The sequence below is a fragment of the Leuciscus leuciscus genome (assembly GCF_965113295.1).
Source record: "Leuciscus leuciscus genome assembly, chromosome: 13".
Classification (NCBI taxonomy): Eukaryota; Metazoa; Chordata; class Actinopteri; order Cypriniformes; family Leuciscidae; genus Leuciscus; species Leuciscus leuciscus.
Genome location: NC_138737.1, coordinates 2,805,260 through 2,820,782, shown reverse-complemented (window position 1 = coordinate 2,820,782; position 15,523 = coordinate 2,805,260). Strand labels below are relative to the sequence as shown.

The window sequence follows — 15,523 nt, the reverse complement described above, 5'->3', positions numbered from 1 at the left end:
CCGGTGAATGAATTCATAGGGGCATTAGTGGCGTGATAGTGAGTTCTGGTGATGGAAGGATCTTCACAGAACTGATAAAAAGTCACAGATAGCAGAAGTTCACAGAAAGCACTAGGAAAAGAGCATCATGTTTTATTTTAATAGTCATTTTTAAGAAATAGGGGTCAATGTTAAAGGAATAGTTCGTTTAAAAATGAATATTCTGCCATCATTTTCTCCCCCTCAAGTTGTTTCAAACCTGTATGAGTTTCTTTCTTCTGCTGAACACAAAAGGAAGATATTTAGAAGAATGTCAGTAACCAAACAGTGGATGGATCCCATTGACTTCCATAGTATTTTTTTTCCTACTATGGAAGTCAATGGGGTCCAACAACTGTCTGGTTTCCAAAATTGTTCAAAATATCTTATTTCGTGTTCGGTAGAAGAAAGAAACTCAAACAGGTTTGAAACAACTTGAGGGTGTGTAAATGATGACAGAATTTTCATTTTTAAGTGAATTATTCCTTTAAATCATTAACTTTACACTCTTAAAAGCAAAAGTTTTTGCTTTTGCAAAAATTTCATAGAAGAACCATTTAGTTCCCCAAAGAACCTTTCAGTGAATAGTACAAGAATGACTTTTTTCTTAGTGTGAAGAACATTTTAATAATCTAAAGAATCTTTTTCCACTAAGAACCTTTTATGCAAAGGAAAAGTTCCATGTATTTTAAAGGTTCTAGATGCCAATAAAGAAGTTATTTTTAAGAGTGCACCATACCTTTCCTGATGGCACAGTTATTCAGTAACATACTCTCTAGTTTATACTTGTGTACAAACATCTGTTAAACATCTTGATAAGAGCTAATTCGCAACCATCTCCTGAATGTCTTCCTAATATCTCACAGAGAACGTTGAAGCAACGTATTGCAAATAGAATTCTCTAAATATGACTCTTTACAGGTTAAAACAGTCTTTCTGAATTCGCCACATTTCTGTTTCGTTTAGTTTCTCCTTCGAAACGAACCAGCGTATCAAAGGAGAGCATGACAGGGCTTGAACCTTGAATGTTTCATCCTCCTCTAAGTTGAGCTCTGAATGTTTGGTTACTTACCTGTGTGTGTTAAGTGCACCTAAATACTTTATGATGTCTAAGCTGCTGAGAAAGTGTAGCCAGAGGCACCCCAGAGTTCAATGCATATCAGATGCCTTCTGGGAACGCTTTAAAGAGCCGCAGGTCCCGCTGCTGTGGTGTCTGAGGAGGAAGACGACACTAGTCTCCCCTCTCTCTCTCTCTCTCTCTCTCTCTCTCGTTCACTTTCCATGCTTTCACCCCATTCTCTGCCCATTCCCAGAAGAATTAAACCTCAAGGATTCGAAACATTTCATTTGAGGCTGATCTGGAAGCATGAATGGATATTGTGCTGTAAGTATTCCGCCGTGTGATGCTTTATTGTTGAAATGCCTCCCGAGAGAGAGGCAGAAGAAAGCTATAGCTTCACTGCTGACTGCAAACTAAAGCACACAAAGCTTTCACATCATCTCCAACACAATCCTCCACATTTATTCTTCACCGAGCTGCACCACCCAGCAGCACACAGACCTAAAACCATCGCACAGTGGCTGCGTTTACCTGATGCCCGCTGGTTATTTCACAAAAACAACAGAGGCAACTTAAGGCGTCTTTACAGAGACAGATTAAGGCTGATCTGAGGTGGCTTTGTGCCTGCTCCAAATACAATGTCAAGACATTGACATAGAAGTAAAATACACCACTTTGACCCACATCACTGCTCGTCTAAGAAGCGTTAGTTCTGACATGTAATGCAACTATATTTTATAATTGCATGTTTTTTTTTATTATCATATTTTTGTATTTAAAGCATTACTTCAATAACATTACTTCTGCAATATGATTTCTGTGTAAAGGCATTTTTTTACACCTCAGTACCTGTAAATGCACCTTTTCGTGGTAGAGCATATGTGCCTCAGGCGCTTTTGTGCCGTATTTGCAGATTAACTCCCACATTGCTTGTAATAGCTTCAGTTGCATGACTATCTATTCATTCTTTCTCCATCCATGTTCTCTCAGGTCTGTCATGATGGAGCAACAGTTTGAAGAGAATCTTTCTGAGCAAAAACAAGTCGGTTTATTGACATCAATGACCTTTATTAATTAGTAGACCAGAAAATGAAAAAAGAAATATTGGATGGTGTCCGTAGTTCACATTCGGAGGGTAACGGACCCCCGGGAGGAATGGACAAGGACCAACCTGGTGGCGGTGGGGAGGATGGAGGTGGATGTTTGCGTCATCATCTGCGAACTCAGACATGTGTACGTAACGATCTTTTATACTCCAAGTATTACATGATTGGATAGACCAGAAAGTAATGAGTGACGTAACATTGAGTCTTCCTGGCAGAACTTACGCTAAAGCTTTCATTTCCATATATATCGTTAAAATGTTTGGGGTCAGTGTGTTTTTCAAAAAGTTTCTTATGTGCACCAAGATCTGCATTTATTTGATCAAAACTACAGTAAAAAAGGATTCATATTGTGACAACATTACAATTTAAAATAACTTTTTTATATTTTAATAGATTTTTACATTTATTTCTGATGCAATGCTTGGATTTTTAGCAGACACACACACACACACACACACACACACACACACACACACACACACACACACACACACACATATATGTATATACTACAGTAAAAACTGTAATGCATAGCATTTATTTGTTTCAGCAAGATACTAAATGTGCCTCAAGTGCAGCTCTCACAGCAATGCTCAATATATTCTGTTCTTATAAGTCGCTCCACATTGTGACAACAATTTCACAGAAACTCCAAAAACTCTCTAAAACCTCTCAATATTCGAAAGCTCCGAAGCATCATCTCTCATATGGCAGTTTCCCCCTCAGGCCAGCCAGCCAATCAGGTCGCCCCCCTCCCCTCAGAGGCTCCTGGGAATTGTTGGCAGAGCAGTGTTTCACTGGTGACAGAGCGCCGGGGTTGTCAGGACTCGGTCTCTCCTGCAGTCGTTTTGTTGTTCCTCTTGCTGATACCTGAGGGACCATTAAGCTGAAAATAATTGGCTGCAGATCTCCTCCAGCCATCGATCCTTTGTGTCAGTGAACTCTCTGACATATACAGTAGACTGACACACACATGGCAGAGAACCCACGCACGTATATAGCTCTTACAAACCCTAGCAAATAATCACGCACACGAATGTATATTTAAATTAATTATGTTAAAAGGTTAAAGGGATATATATGTTATTGATGAGCTGTTTTGTTTTATATAGCAAAGTGTCCAAGCGGATGCAGGACCAGAGGCTGTCAAGACTTGAAAAGAAGAAACAAGTCACATAAAGCATTTTAAAAAGACTATTTTAAGTATTCTCAAGCCGGATGAGAAACAGACCCAAATTTTCTTCTTTTTTTAAATGGGCTAAAGATTTTCATAGACTTACATTGAAAATGGCTCCCACAAGATCCAAGGCAAACAATAGCATCAAGATTTGAGGGTGGATGTTTTTTTTAGTTTTTTTTTTTAGGTGGACTGCTTTTATATACATTTTTAATTTGACATTTATTGAATAATTAATTTTGACTTAAGGCAGTAAGCAACATCTGAGCAACATCTCACTGCACCTTTAGCAACATTTCAACACTCTAGCAACACCATAGCAAATACAGGAGTATACTATATATGCACTATGTACTCTGTCTACTAATATGAATTATATAAGGTTCGTCCGAATATGCCTACTTTTAGTAGTCTTAAATCAAATGTAATAACTGCTATATACAGTATGCGATTTCGGTTGCAGCTTATTTGAAGTGCGCTTTTTCTTTTTTTGAACTCGCACTATTTATGCTAAAAATGGCATATAATTACAAGTATGCGGATTAAGACGTACCTTGGGAAAGCTCCAAAATAGCACCACTCACATTTTCTTCTAGTCGCTTTTATAAGCCAGCAGCAACAGTAATATGATCAAATGCATAAACGGTTCAGTAAATAGCTAAAACCCCACTGAAGTGCCTAGAAACGCGCAGAAATATTCAATGTGTTGACGTAATTTCCACTTAAACAGGAAGACAGGGTGGGACATATCGAACAGCTCCTCCCCTTTTTTTAAATAGCCAATAGCGTTTCGTTATCACAGCTTGGCCAGAGCTGTTGAGCTCAGTAAAGCCGCAGTTTCCTCCTAATCTCTAACCGTTTCTCCTCCTGATCTCCTCCATATTACTTTAAAATATAGAATTCTGTGCAGAATTGAATGAGTCCGTTACGTTTTGTGGTCTGGTTCGACTCGCTATATGATCCGCTCTGTTCTATTGTGGACCGGAGCTGCGGCGGTTCGCGTGACACTAACGTGAAATGAGACTTAATCCAGACCTATTTACACTGTCTGAATCATTCCCTATCCCCTATATCAGTGGTTCTCAAAGTGTGGGGCGGGAGATCAGCAGAAAAAAGACAGACGTTATGTTACTACGGCGTTCAAGTGAGTGAATAGCGGTTAGCGCTCTGCCTTTATAAAGCGGCAACGAGCGGCAATTACACTGAATCGTTCTTCTCCAGACCGTTGGAACAAGCCCAACATAGATAGAAGTTGCTCGCCATAGAAAAGCACCTCTTCAGCGGACCGAATCACAAGCTGCTATTGTGAACGCGCCTCTCCGCTGCTGTGCACGTTCCGGTGAGAAGACCAACAAGAAGCTGAGCTTGTGAGGCACTCTCCAAAGCTGTTATATATTGGCGCTTTTATATAGTGTTCATCCAAAGCATCACTTAACTATTTAAATGTTTTTGTTCATTTAAATTAAAAGTTTAAGTTGTGGTTTATTATTCTCTCTTACTGTTATGATTCAATGACATTACAAAGAGAAACTATTCCTGTTTTTCATTGCATGTTTTTCAATGTAAAAAAATCTTTCCGTTTTTATATATATATAAATTGGGGGGCTCCAGATTTTTTTAAAGGTTTAAAGGGGGGGGTGACCAAAAAGGTTTGAGAACCACTGCCCTATAGTGCACTATGTGCCATTCACCATGTTGAAAAAAAAATAGTAAATGTGTGAACAAGTGACTGATTTCAGCCGCAGCTTCAGATTCTAGAGCGCATTTGATTGGACAGAAAATCTGATGAGAAGCTGAAGTGCAGCGTGATGTCATCAAAATCATTGATCATATTGGCAGAAGTGAGAGACTGGAAGTTCTGAACGCTTATATCTTCTAAATGCACATTTTGTCATTGTTTTGGAGCAAACTAGCTTATAGATAACAGTAAGGCTAACATATTCACACTAAAAGCCAAAAAACTTTTCTGCAATATGATAATATATAATAGGCTACTGTATGGTGTTGCCCATCAGAGGACGCTGTGCTCCATGAGCACACAGACACAGACCCGAGAGTCGAGACTACAGTTAATAGCGACTCTGCCCTTGCGTAAAGTGCATTTATCTTCCGCTGTCTCCCTTCATGTTCATTCAGCCAACGGCGCGTTTGATTAAATCTCCGACCGTTTGTCATCATCTCTGGCCCCTTGACACTCGAAGAAACACCTCGACAAAGACCTTCATGGCTATTGTATTAATATGAGGACCGCGCGCCAGAATTACTCAAAAGCATCCTGCCCTTTATGAAAACACATCCTGAGATTCATCAAGGACGCGTGTCATGTGCTGTGGTAATGAGGAGGATCTTCTGTACGGGCTTACCCTCCTATTTTAGGCGTACCAATATCAATTAACTCCCCGCCCATGTGCATTGGAAACAGGTCAGCCATAATCGAATGTGTTTGTTATATCTTACTGTATTACGTACAATTAGGCCGATTCTCTCACTGAGGCTCCACGAGCGATCCGTTGTCAGATTAATTGGAGTTAATCGCGTGTCGCCGTGCGAGTAAAATATCTATGTACATTCCTCCCTCAATGGCAATACAAACACACAGTGTTTTTCTTACTTGGTATTTTTGTCTTGTTTTCTATTAATAATATCTAAGAAAAAAAAAAAGAAAAAAAAAAAAGACATTTACTTGGAAAGCAAAACGACTTAAGATAGTCTTGTTTTAAGTTTGTTTGTGCATAAAATTTACTTAGTAATTCAAAGGGAAAACAAGATTATTGATTTTCTTATCCTACTGACAGATATTTTTCTTGTTTTAAGCATGAACTCACTACTTCTCATTAGAGACCTAATATCTGTCATTTTGCTTCTCAAGTAAATATATCTTGATTTAAGAATGTTTAGATATTTGTACTGGAAAACAAGACAGAAACACTGAGTAAGAATAATTTTTTTGCAGTGTGCATTGAAATGTAGAGTGCATGCATGGTACAATTTAAATATTAATTAGAATGAACAGAAATGACTCTGGTTTCTCATTCGATGTACATCTGTGGGATTTTGTCACCTGTTTTATGTGAAAATGGTGCATATGATCACAGCAAGACACATGAGGAATCATTCATTGGAGCACAACATTTTAGACCAGAGGTTTGATCACATTAGGGCTATAATCCAATGTAAATCTTTAGACATCACAGATTTGATGTATGTTTGCATCAGTTTGGTGCACTTTTAAAGAATGCATCTTTACTTTGTGTTTGTGCTGCAGCTATTAAATTAACTGTATTTCTTTATATTAATTGCTGTGTTTCAGGTCAGTGGTTGCTGCTCTTAATTGTGGTTGTAGAGAGCAGGGGTGAGGACGGCTGCCCGGGCCACGTTGCCGTGTTTTAATGGGGAGATGCGGTATAATAGCTTTGACCTCTGACCTTTTGTGGTGACTATAGCTCATTACGCTGATCTGTGAGTGTCAGAGCGGCATCTGAGAGCGAGCGAGCGTGTGTGTGCAGTAAGGTGGGTCACAGGAGCGACGCTGCCAGCACCTCACCCCTCATCTGCAAATAAAATACAATCACACACACACATACTAATTAAAACCAGGAAGAAGGCCACTGTTTTCTATTCATTGTCAGTTGCATTTCTCCATGCATGGATAGTCCAGTACACGGTTCCAGGAAGTGTATTCAGAGACCAAAGTTCTTTGCTCATTTCTCGCTCTTTCTCTCATTGTGTCTGCACACACACACACTTTCTCAGGCCCTGTTGCACCAATGAACAGTGTAATCATGGAGGGGTTTGAATGACTATAACTTTATTTTGAACGTTTATTAATTATTAGCTTTTCATCAAACACTCTGGAGTTCCCTGATGAATCCCTGTTTGGGAAACCCTGATATATAACGATAATATTCAGTCTGCTGTTTATTTACATGCTTTAATACAATGCAGATATTTGAGAGAATCTTTTATTGCTTTAATTCATATTGTTTGTTCATTTCAGAAACCTTGCTCTTCCTCTATTAATCCTTTAATTATCGAACATCATTTCGCGAGTTCCCCTTAAAAGTTACCCTACTTGTGAGTTCTTAACTTATCACTTAACGTATACATTATCAAGTCTTGAAATGTATGTTTTCTATAACCGGCACATTTGAAACCCTTGTTTTAGAGCAACTGTTGATTGACAGGTTGATTGATTGTCAGAGGGCATTAGCATTTACACTACAAAGTGAAGTGGTCGCATGCGTCTCTGTGACCGGATCACCTGAGACGGATGTTAATACCAGGTTGAAACGAGGTCAGTTGTCTTCTCTTTATCACTCTCCTTACAGAGCAGAGAGCTGTCTCGTCTCGGCCTGTCCGTCTTCATTTCTACACCTCTAGATTGAGAGAATCAACTGAGCATCGAATGAAGCCAGTTAGTATACTTATGCAGCTGTTGCAAAATTAATTTTGTGATTTGTTACAGTGACAGCTGTGTTTTTATAAATTGCATCCTGAGAAGAGCATCAATTTGCATCAACAGTGGACACTTTGGGTCATTGACCACCACACTCAACATGGAGAGGACAAGAGCCGTCCACACAGAAGGATCCATGTGAGTTTGAACATATTGATGGTGAGAAAATAAACATTTCAGCGCAGCGCTCAAAAATACCATTTAGATGCACATTTGCCCTTAGGAAGCAATCAACAATACAATATCATGTGCCTGTAAATGGAATATTTTATATTTCATTTACTGTCTTTAAATGGTCTTTGGAGACTCACTCACATTAAATGGAAAATACTCTGTAGTGTACATCAATTTGTACATTAAAAAGGGCAGGACCTGCAAAGATATACCCAAGGCAGTGTATACATTAAAATAGCTTTTATACAGTGTATATCTTTGTGCATGCGTCTCATTATTATCAGTATACAAAAGTATTAAACACCATCTTACTAAATCCCAAAATATTAAAAAAATTAAGTAAGTGGCATAATTGCATCCATGTTCAACTCTACAGTGCATTCATTTGACTGTAAAATAAAACATAAAAAATATCAGAATGGCTCATTTTAAAGGCTTGTCTTTGATGATAATAGATCAGGATATCAGCAGTGTGTGTGTGACAGACTGTCTGTGCTGACTGCTGTGTCTTTAGAGCATCTTCTGTCCCCGGGCCCCTGCTGTTGGCTGGATCGGCCCTCAGTGCAGGTCTGGCCTTTACTGAGACCTCTGGTCCTCGCTGACAGATGGAAGCTTTGTCACTCTTGCGTGTGACACTGGGGACCCGAGTCACAGATACGAGCTGCTTTAGGGCTTTTCATATGGAATTAAATGTCTCCAATTAGCACATACAGACAAACTGTTTAGAATTGTAAATAATTCTGTGTGTCTCTGGAATATTTGATTCTGATTGGTCAATCGCTGCATTCTGAGGTCTGAGGATATTTTTACATTTTCTGTTCCCGCACACTACTTGCAAAAGTATCAAAAAAGTTGCTTTGAAATGAGCAATTATGAAGAGAACATGCAGAAGGTTGAAGATTAGATTCATTGGGATTCATTGTGTCCTGTGCCCTGAAGAGGGAGACACAACTGAAGCTAAATGAAGCTGATGGTGTAGAAAGAAGATTTTAGTCTTTATTCGTTCAGTCTGTGAGTTTGTGTGCAATGATGTTCTGACTGTTATACCTCTCTCTCTCTCTCTCTTTCTCTCTCTCTCCAGGACTCTTCTTCACAGTGCATTATTGATCTAAAGGGAGCTGAATAAAACATGGGCACATGTCCATTGTCAGCGAATGCACAGAGAATAGCTCAAGCGGCGGGTGCAGTTGCGAGAACGAGGAATCCTCTGAACTAGCGTCTGAGAGGTACGAGAAATCCGACTTCCAAACTCCGCTGACCGACAGTCCTACCGCAAGACGCAAGCGTAAGTCCTGAAGTGTAGGTTGACACGTTTCGCCCTCATACACACATTTCTACGGCTGATATTTATTGAAAGAGAACAAGGCTAAGATGCAGAGAGAGGGAAAATCAATGGCGCTTTCCCCCAGCTCAGGTCTGGAGAGAGTAAAGCAGAAATCGCCGTTAAACTCCACCCGTAGCCGCGAAGCTCTCCATCGATTTTTTATTTGGCTCCCAGCAGTTATTGCTCCTCCACGGGCTTCTACCGCCTGGTGGACCGGGGGCCCGGGCCCCGCAGAGTTCGCGGTGAACTGGCTGTTAACAGAATTAAACTCCTATTTAGTCTCTGTGGCAGTGAATAACACACACTGCCTGCAGACAAGACCTGACAGCACATCTTATCCACTCCGCTGCAAGACTAACACGCTGCCAACATTCAGAGAGCCCACATATGTGTGCCAGCGAGCGGTTTGAGGGTGTGTGTGTGTGCTCGTGCGTGGGTGTGTTCATATAAACACGCGGCTGTGTTCATTTACTGAAGACTCTGGACATGTTATTGTGTTAATTGGTCATGGTTTTATGGAAGCTCGCGATCGCAATGCAAAACAAATCGACTCTCCATTAGAATGTCCGTCTCTTTGACAAACACAGACAGCTGGAACCCACTTAAGCCCCTCGTTTGCCATCCGTGAATATTTTTTGGTGTGTACACGACTACCGTACAAGGAGACAACTTTAAGACAGGCTTTTGACTTCTTGCTGGATAACGCACGCACCTGGCAACTTCACCGCTTAATATTGCATTAGAACTGCACAGTATGTCAAAACAAAAAACACTGAAGCAAATAGACATCTTTTAAACAAATCTGGGCCTTGATGGGTTAACCAATCATACATTAAGCTAACTGGTCTATACATATTTGTGCAAAACTGTTTGTGGCAAGTTTATATAATGATGATGGGAAAAATGTGCTTCATTCAGTTGTCATCCGTCACTAGACTCATTTAAAGGGGTTCTATTATGTCCTTTTACGAAGTCTTGATTTTGGTTTTGGGGTGTACTAGAATATGTTTTCATGCTCGATTGTTCAAAAACCACATTATTTTTCACATATTTTACATCATTACAGCTCCTCTCTCCCCACTCTGGTTGAATGTGTCATTTTCGATTAAGCCCCTCCTTCCGAAAGACGAAATGTGCTGTGATTGGCAGAGCTTGTTCGGGAAAAGTCACACCCCTTCATAGCCGCAAGCTCTACTCAGATGTAAATATTAACGATGGCGTCAATTTCAAACCATTTCAAGCCCGATTCAGACCCTGACCATGTTATGCGAACAAGAGGATTGTGCAGAACGGATTTCAAGCACGGACTTTGCAAGCACAGTTTTTTTTCTTTTTTTCTTCTTATACATACGATGTTATCCACCATTTAATCATATTTGTCAGAAAACTACGGTAATACAAAATATAATCAATCACAAAATCATGGATAATTTTCCTAAGAGGCAGTGAACCGTTTTACAAAAGCAAGAGCTTACAAAAGCTCCAGTAAACACTACATCAATACTATAATGTTAGTTAGCAGGCTAGCGGAGGCAAAGCTTTGCCGTTCTTTTACATCATAGCTATCTTAGCAACTACATGAAGCTTATAATTGGAACTGTTAATAGAAAACACAATTACAAATAATAATACATGCTTACAAGTTGTGATCCATAAACAACAGATTGTCCCAACAAAATTGGAATGGCTCCGTCTTTCAGGAGAAGCTTTTGTGTGTATAGCCTGCATTTAACTCTCTTCTGGAAGCTGTTCTCCGTGAATTGTGCAGCGCACAGACAAACGTTGAGGTCATAATGTTCAGGAACAGTGTTAAAAATACATTTTAATCTCTCTAAGTTCGTCAGCATTAGGACAAACTTTTTCCGGGGTGGAAAAAACAGCGACGACACTCTTCATCTTCAGCTCAACCAGGCCTCGCCAAGTTTTTGGTGTATTCCGTGTGCGGGGATTATTTAAATGAGGAACATTATGACTTCATAACATCCGGGAAAAGTGCGTTGTTGTCCAAGCGAGCCGTTCGTTGTAGTTCTTGAAAAGTGGATTCTGTTAAATAAAATATCTCCCCTTGGAGTGGACTTTGAGCTTTGTTACCTTGCAGATCTTGTTTATGCTCAAACAGCAACATTAAACACTAACTAAAGTTGAAAAAGTGGAAAGGCATAACAGGACCCCTTTAAAGCTGGATGAGATGATAATGACTAGTATGAGTGTTATGAGTGTCATGTTATCTATCTATCTATCTATCTATCTATCTATCTATCCGACTATCTATCGTTCTATCGTTCTATATATCATTCTTTCTATCGTTCTGTCTATCGTTCTAGTCTCAGTTTCATCTCCATTCAGTCATATTTCTATTTAGAAGAACTGTTTAAGAAACTGTGAAGATTTTTCTGTTCTATGGTCGATTTTTTCATAATTTTATGATAAGATATGATACAATATTTTTACATGTTCTAAAGAAAACGTGAGTGGTGTTTGTCCGTGCAAAACTAGCGTGTTGGGTGTGGTTGCCAGGGCGTTGCTATGCAGTCTCAGGAGTGTTGTGAGTGGTCGATTGGTGTGGGATTTCACTCCACGCAACTGTATGTTAAACAAAAAATATGTTCCAATTGGCTGTTATTGTGCCACATTACAGCTTTTCTTGCTTTCAGACAGATTGCTGGTCGTTGGCCTACTGCACCTGGTCGGGACACACAGGTGTGCGGGTAATGGCTTTGTTTAAATCCCTAACCAGACGTTTGAGCCAGTAACAGAGATGCTTAGCAAACATCACTAATGATACTGTGCACACTGTAAAAACTTAGTTTTTGAAGTTGGAAATAAATAAAAAGATTATTGGAGTACACTTTACAAGTGAAAAGCCAACTTTTCTTCAGTGCATTTCATGCCATGTTATGATATAGTGAACACAGAGTGTATGTAATAATGTATATCACACACATAAATGGCTAAAAGAGGCATGTAGGCATGATGTGACACTGAACTTCAACTTAAACCCAGAATGGGAAAAGTGAGAGTATGTTTAAGAGCATGATTGTGTTTGGAGTTGCTGAGTAGAGAGGAAGGGGAGAGGACAAGCCAAGCCGGCTCATTTGCATTCGATAGTGTGCCTAATATATGCAGGTCACTGACCCCATAGTGTGAGGGGTTAGAGCGTAGTGTGTGTGTGTATGTGTGTACGAGAGTGTGTCAGGCTTGTTAAGGAGCTGCAGCACACGCTTGCCAACTGTCTGCATCCCACCACACACACACACACACACACACACACACACACACACACACACACACACACACACACACACACACACACACACACACACACACACACACACACACACACACACACACACACACACACACTCACTCGCTAGCCTCTCAGGATTAGTAATAATGAGTGTGCCAAGTGTATTTATTCTATTTCAAGATTCAATACTGTAAAACACGTTTCCATTCTCAGACAGGGCCAATTAAATGCGTGTTACCGAGTTAACTGCGTTGCTGTTGTGAGATCCACATCATAAGCTGGCAGGAAGTATGTGTGATATGTATATTTTTATATCGGTGTATTCCCTGAAACATAATAGCTTTGTTGCAAATCCTAGTGAGCTGCCTACCTAAGTATTTTAAGGGATCATAGGTGTTCCAAAAGTCAGGACACCTAAGATAACATTACGCCGACTTGGGCTGAACAATGACACTATTGTCTTTTTAGAGCTGCTTTACAGCAGAATTGAATTCTGTATGCATCATTGATTTATCACTGTAAAGCTCAGTGGTATAAAGCGCTATATTAATAAAGTTGACCTGACTTGATAAGACAAGATTTGCTTAAGCTCAAATGCAGAATTACAATTAAGAAAGCTATCCCAAAATGCTTTGAAATGGGCTCTAAGCTCAGAAAAAAATCTTTCAAGATGGTGGTTGAATTGAAATTTTTATCATAAATCTAATTATATTTCATTCAATACTGAAAGATAACAAGAATAGTATTGGAATTGACAATTTTTTCCTATATTTGTGTATATTTGCATTTTTATGTATTAGATTATTGCATTGTTAGTTTAGCAATATGCAAACATCAGATTCTGGTTATTTTTGTATCATCAAGATATTATAGTTTTTTTTTTTTTTTTATGTCATTTTTATAAAAAAATAAATATTTTAATGTCTGTATAATTCTTATCCATTTTTAGTTTTAGTTACAAGTAAAACTAAATCAGTATGAGGAGTTTTTGTAATATTTTATTTTATTTCAGTTAACATTTATTTTATTTCAAGTTACAAAAATGTTATGATTTTTAATTTGAGTTAATAACCCTTCTCTGGACTTGCTGCTTATGTAAAGCGTTAGTTTGGATGCTCCCTTAGAAGTGCGCTGCCTATGTAGACAGTTGACATCAAGGCAGCTCACTGGGTTTTAAACCTGAACTGATGTGAATAGAAACTCAAATGTGTGTTTTCTTGCTGGCTTTCTTGCAGTAATGTCAATTAAATGGCAAATTTAAAAAGCCATATATTCTTGTAGATCGTTTGGAAGTGTGCGGCTGCACGACTTTAAATATGAAATTGAGGTTCAAATGCACAGATGTAAAAACAGTATCTTTGCAGCTTGGCAGACTTGCAAATCACACAAGCTGATGCTTCGTACTCCGTCTTCACTCGAGTGGAACCGTGAGCAGCAACAAGCAGCTCTGGGACTGACCTTTAGAATTTTAACAATATCTGCGCTAACTCACCTGCACAGTTGAGTAATATCTAGCCGTGGTCCATCAGTGACACGGGGACAAATATACATGTATGCCACACTTCATGCTGCTCGTCAAGCAATGCGGCGCCAGGGACTGAGTTTAAGATCGGGGGGAGAAGAATCCTTGCTCTGAGATGTTGGAATTTGTCCGGTTGAACTGCCGAGGTGAGAGCAAGGGGGGAAATTGAATGTATAAATACATAGCATGTTTATAACTGCCATTTTTAATACTGTAGCCCTTATATTCATCAATAACGAGGAGCTCATCGGCTGAGTTCATCAAATAAACTGATGTTTTTCCACATGTGTCTCAGAGTAATTGGTGCAGAGGACTTGGATGCAGATTCAGTGGAGTGTTGGAGAGGTAATCCAGCCGGGGAGCAGGACTGAGGTCTAATCCCCCCTCAGAACAGCTCAGCCTGGGGCATACAGACACATAATCCTGCCCCTGGAGACCATCAGCACTCTCTCTCTCTCTCTCTCTCTCTCTCTCTCTCTCTCTCTCTCTCCGCAGATCTACATCTGTCTGTCTTTCTCTCTATCGTTCTGTCTGTCTATTGTTCTGTATGTCTGTCTCTCTCTCTATCGTTCTGTCTGTCTATTGTCTGTCTATCTGTCTGTCTATTGTTCTGTCTCTCTCTCTATCGTTCTGTCTGTGTATTGTTCTGTATGTCTGTCTCTCTCTCTATCGTTCTGTCTGTCTGTATATTGTTCTGTCTGTCTGTCTGTCTATTGTTCTGTCTGTCTTTCTGTCTATTGTTCTTTCTGTCTGTCTGTCTGTCTGTCTATTGTTCTGTCTGTCTGTCTCTATCGTTCTGTCTGTCTGTCTTTTGTTCTGTCTGTCTGTATATTGTTCTGTCTGTCTGTCTGTCTGTCTGTCTGTCTATTGTTCTGTCTGTCTCTATATCATTCTGTCTGTCTGTCTATTGTTCTGTCTGTCTGTCTGTCTGTCTATTGTTCTGTCTGTCTGTCTCTATATCATTCTGTCTGTCTGTCTTTTGTTCTGTCTGTCTGTATATTGTTCTGTCTGTCTGTCTGTCTATTGTTCTGTCTGTCTTTCCGTCTATTGTTCTGTCTGTCTTTCTGTCTATTGTTCTCTCTGTCTGTCTGTCTGTCTGTCTGTCTGTCTGTCTCTCTATCGTTCAGTCTGTCTATTGTTCTGTCTGTCTCTATCGTTCTGTCTGTCTGTCTATTGTCCTGTCTGTCTGTCTGTCTATTGTTTTGTCTGTCTGTCTGTCTGTCTGTCTATTGTTCTGTCTGTCTGTCTGTCTATTGTTCTGTCTGTCTGTCTATCTATCGTTCTGTCTGTCTTTCTATTGTTCTGTCTGTCTGTCTATTGTTCTGTCTGTCTGTCTATCGTTCTGTCTGTCTATCTATCGTTCTGTCTGTCTGTCTATTGTTCTGTCTGTCTGTCTGTCTATTGTTCTGTCTGTCTGTCTGTCTGTCTGTCTATTCTGT

The 15,523-nt window shown here is 39.7% G+C and overlaps 1 long non-coding RNA gene across 1 annotated transcript in view; it reads left to right on the top strand.

Moving 5' to 3' along the window:
• Positions 1–962: 962 nt before the first annotated feature.
• Positions 963–15,523, top strand: part of LOC309513262 — a 97,932-nt gene continuing 83,371 nt past the window's right edge. Inside the window, exon 1 of the long non-coding RNA XR_014211387.1 lies at positions 963–973. This is a non-coding gene — a long non-coding RNA (uncharacterized lncRNA). The remainder of the gene's footprint in view (positions 974–15,523) is intronic.